The following is a 5,276-nucleotide window of genomic DNA, read 5'->3' on the forward strand; positions in this document are numbered from 1 at the left end:
TTCACTGCCAGCTTGGGACTGTATGAGGCCTTGTCTAAAACATAAAAATGGGGAGAGGGAGAGTACAAAGTTTTTTTTTTTTTAATTGCTTCTTAGTAAAGAATTTTTCTTGTGCAAGAAAATGGGGCTTCACGTCCCCAGGGGGACTTCACAGAGGAGAAAAGATTGAACAGCTGTCTGGACACACATAACACTACCCTACGGAGGACATCAGCGTATGGGGAACTCACCCTCATGTGTAGGCCTGAGGCTGGTGGCTGGGGTCCTCTCTTGCAAGAACTGACTTCATGATAACTGCTCTCGCTGTCCCAGCCGACCCCTGCCGTGCCCTAACTGTGCTTAGCCATAGCTCACTGACACAACTCCTTAGTTAACCCCCAGAAGTTCCCTTCTTTCTGTGAACATTTCTCCGAGGGGCCAGAGGGATTGTCCTCCTTCCCCTCATGGGAAGTCCAGACAGAGACAAGCAGGCCTGGTCTCTGTCCTGCCTCTCTCTCCTCTCACCCCTTCAGGTATGAGAGGCTGGTCCTTGCCACTGCAGATGCTTGACTATGATAACACAGATTTTACTGATTATTTATCTTTTGTATTACATGACTTTCTGGATTCTTCTTGGGGTCCACTAAGGCCCCAGGTCCCACCCACAGATCTGGTTTACAGAAGCTCTGTCCCACAGGTTCTGGGACATGTGTGCAACACAGTTCCCAGGGGGAAATGAGTACATCCCACACTCTCAGGGAAGTATATGGGGTAGGTAATCCCACGATAGTGATTACTGCCACTGGTCCATTATCCTACCCACCCACCAACCTACAGGGCTTATAGTCCCTATGACAGAGGAGTGAGCAGGTGGGAGCCCTGGGCACAACATGAAGTCAAATCCCTGGAGAGGAAAGGCTTCCTGGAGGAGGAGGCTCCTTTTACTGAGACACAAGAGTGCCAGGATCTGTACGAGCGAGGGGAGAGTAGGCAGAGGGAGCAGAACGTGCAAGGGCTCCGAGGCTAGAACATTGCGGCAGCTGCGAAGCTGTAGTTCAGTCTGGACGGAGGGGGCCGGGACAGCAGAGCAGTGCAGAGGAAATCCCAGGACTGTGGGGGGGGGGGGTCATAAGCTTTGCAGCTCTCCCGTGTGTACCCACTGCGTGTTGCTGCTCCAAGGCCGAGGACACGGTGAGAGTGGGGGCAGGCACGCCCCTGCCTCTGTGTATCTTGAACTCTGGAGAGAGGAGGGACTGAAAATAAATGCTCAGTCAGCAGGAATCCTGAGGGGCCAAGATCCCAGGGAACTGCAGAGATGGCCCAGCATCTGCAGTGGCTGGGGCCAGCCTCTCCTACCTGAAGAGATCAGGCCCGTGAGCCTCTGTGTGGTCTTCTCATGAGGGGAAGAAGAGGTGACAACCCCTCTGGCCCCTTGGAGAAGATGTTCACAGAAGAAAGGAAACCTATGACGGTTAACCGAGGAGTCGCGTCAGTGAGCTGTGGCCGTGTAACCACTCGCCCCTAAGCACAGTTTAGAGCCTCCACTTCCTACAAGCCTATAGTCCACTGAGCCGAGGTGCTGCGAGTGGCCTTGGCAGACCTAGGCTCTATGCCAGTGTCTGGGTGCCATTCGTGAATCAGCTGGGGCGGGATGGTTCTGGAAAGTGCTGTTCAGGGTGGCTGTTCTCTGGCCTAACAGACGAGCCTGGGCTTGTGTTGATGGAATGTCTTTATTCTAAGAGGCAACAAGGCCTAAGAGGCTCAGAACTAGGACGTAAATCACTGCTGTGTTCTAGCTTATGCTGGAACAGTGGCCAAAGCAAGTACCAAGGTCAGCTCAGAGTCAAAGGTCGAGAGCAGCCTCTGTATCCGCAGAAGGAAAGAACCACATCGTAACATTCCGCAGGGCCTGACTGGGTCAGCGGTGTGAGAGACCAGCCATTGTTGGGATGGACAAGAGTAGGTGGAGACTTAAACCAGGGTAATCATGTTGAGAGCAAATGAGGTGAAGCTGGGACAATCCTGTCATTCAATGAGGCATGAGCATAAGGGAAAGGTTTCTAGGAGACACTTGAGTTACCCTGAGCCTGAGAGTGGTTTGTTGGACCATAGATTAGCTGAGGGACAGCAGAGAGAAGACAAGAGCAACTAAGTCTTTAGGAATCAGTTGGATGAGATTCACCCTCAGCCCCTATCATGTGTCCCCCACAGCCAGTGAGGAACCAGACGGGGGGGGAGGGGGACTCTGAGGAGGGCAGGATGCAGCAGGCAGAAGTTCCGACCATTCCTGCTCACAGGGCCTCCTGTTGCAGAGCTCTGGGAGATGGGGGTCCAAAATCAAGCTATACTCCTCCGGACTCTGAGGGAACTCATCCTGGTCTGATTGCCTAAGTCACGGGTGTCCCTGGCTGCCGACCACCAGTCCCACCTCCATTGTCATACGGCTTATCTCTCTGTGTTTCTGTTTCATGGGTCATATCCAATAAGGGCTCACCCGAGTACTCCCATCTCAACCTTCCAGTCTTACGAAGGACCTATTGTCAAATAAGACGGTGTTTTGGGATTTTAGCAGATCTTTTGGTGAGACATAAACCAACCCATAGCATAGAGAGATGAAGGGCAGAGAGTTCCCTTAAGGTCCCCCTGAGTTGTGACAGAGCTCCCATTGGATCCTACATCCCACTGCCCTCTCTGACCTGACCCTCTCAGGCACACTGTGTCCCCACCAGGCTGGTGGCTGCATGTGGCAGAACCACCCATTGTTTCTCACTAGAAACTTTGAACCAGAGTGTCTCGGTGATTCTCTTCTCGGCCCCCAGGTAGAAAATCTGTGTGAACTGGCTTTCACTAGTAATCCTTGCTAAGCTGAGTCACATCCCCAGGGGACTCAGGGTGCCTCTGGACCCTACTGAGGGCAGTGGGAGCCATCTTCCAGACACAGCAAAGCTGTCACTTCCTTGGGGCTCCGCTGAGGCTGGAAGGATGGGCTGTGCTCCACCTGCAATGGAGGAGGCTCCATGGATGCTCTGTGAAGCCAGAGGTTTTCTGGGAAGGGGCCCACAGCACACATTCAGTTTCCTGATAACATGGCCTAACAGCTCACAGTGAGTCCAAGCCCACAGAACAGACAGCACAGAAAAATAAATATATATATGCCCCAGCCAGCCCCAAGCTGAGCTCAGACAGTATCACCCACAGTGTATGAACCATGTCTTCCGAGGACCTCATAAACCTTGGAATTTCCTGCAAATGGTACAGCTACATCACTCTCCCCAGAAAAAGACACACATCAGAAACAGAGTGGCTCTGTCATAGCACACCAGAAGCCAAGCATCTTCCCAATGGACCAGACAGGCCACTTTAATATCCATATGGAAAATGCATATGGCCACATCATAAGCAAAATTCAATTCCACATGGATGCAGGTGGCGGCAGTGCTTTGAGAACAAACTTGACCTTGGAGAAGGAAAGCACACACGGACATACACACACACACACACACACACACACATGCACGCACACACGCACAAGCACTACCTGTATTAAAATGAAAATTTCTATACAACAAAGAACATTAGTAAGAGTCAAAAACAAAACAAAATAAAACAAAAACAAAAACCCAACTTCCTCAAGGGGGATGCATGTTTGACACGCACTGCAAGCTGACCAAACTGAAAACAGTCAAAAGTCTAGCCACTATGCGTGCATTTCACAAGATAGGATAGTTAAGTGGCTGATAACACTAAAAAATTCTCAGTCCTTGGGATGTACAAACGATAGGGCACAAACATACAATATATACAAAGGAAGTGCCACTGCATGCCAGACCGGACAACCATGCGTGACAGTGACAATTGCCAGTGGGCTTTATAGAGCAACCAGAATTCTCGTGCACAGCTCTGGATACAGTGTTAGCTAAACTACCAGTCAACAACCCCATGGTCCAGCATTTTCGATTGGTGCCTGTAGGCATACATACTCACACGGGCACTAGAGGCATGCTAGCTGTCCATAGCATCTCCTTTTGGTGCAGTCAGAGGGCTGGAATCAGGCCTGGGACCCATCAACACAAGAAAAGACCTGAGGTCTGTTCACACAACAGTCTGCCATAGAGAAACCAGAACGCATAGAGAAACTGACCACCTCCAAACGTACAAACAACATCATGCAAAGGAAACAAAATTCAAGCAAAACCGCACCTTGATTCTCACTTAACACAGCCTCCTGCCCAGTAACTTAGCGTTAGAAGCCAGAGCAGGGTCGCCCTGTGAAATGCAGGATGGGAGAAGATGAGAAGATGCAGTGAGCTCTTCCCTTGGGAGTTTGGGCCTTTTGTGTAGGTGTGCCAAGCTCTAAAGAACACTTGATCAGGAGAGATGGCTCAGTGGGTAAAGTGCTTGCCCTGTACACATGAGGACCTGAGTTCAAATCCCCCAGTCCCTGTGTAAAAGCTGGACACAGTCGCACATTTGTAACCTCAGGACCATTCCTGACTGGAGACAGAGGAATTCCTGCAAACCCTCGGGCCAATTAACAGCAAAAGAGACTCTGTGCAAACAATGTGGAAGATGAAAAGTCAGGATTCTCCTCTGACCCCCACACTCACACTGTGGCATGCCCCACCACACTGACCACACACACTCACACACACACACACACACACACACACACACACACACCACAGTTAAGCCGTGGGTGGAGGTGTACATCTGTCACCCCAGCATCAGGGTGACTAAGATGAGTTTAAGGCCAACCTGGGTTACACAGGTAGACCAGGTCTCAAGTAGAAGCTAAAAAAAAAAAAAATACAAATAAAACAGTTATACTCAGACTTTTGGTAACAATGTTCTGATTTTCTATTTGAAAAACAAAAGCCTCAACCTTAAAAGTCTTCCTACCTGCCTTCCCTCCTTCCCTTCTTCCCTCCCAAGCATTTTCCCTCTACAGGCCACCAGGTGGCGCTCTATCCCAGCACAAGATGCTCTGCTCCAGGCCCCCACAGGGGTCCACTCAGCGGCTGACCTAGCTGCAGGTCCATCCAAAGGTGGCTGGACAATCCAGACTGAGCCCTGGGTGTCACACGCATGCAGCTGTTCACAACCCAGCTAAGGGTCTCTGGGCATGTCACTTCCCCAAGGCTGTGATTCCTCCCCCAAAATAGAATCAAAAAAAAAAAAAAAAAGTATTTCAGAACAAGGTGGTATCCGTGTATACCAACTAGACAGAACTTAAGGCAAATTGAGAAGGTTATTAAAGCTGCTAACACCAAAGGAGAGACCCTCAGTGCCTTGTGGCA

Source organism: Mus pahari, chromosome 20 (assembly GCF_900095145.1).
Source record: "Mus pahari chromosome 20, PAHARI_EIJ_v1.1, whole genome shotgun sequence".
Lineage (NCBI taxonomy): Eukaryota > Metazoa > Chordata > Mammalia > Rodentia > Muridae > Mus > Mus pahari.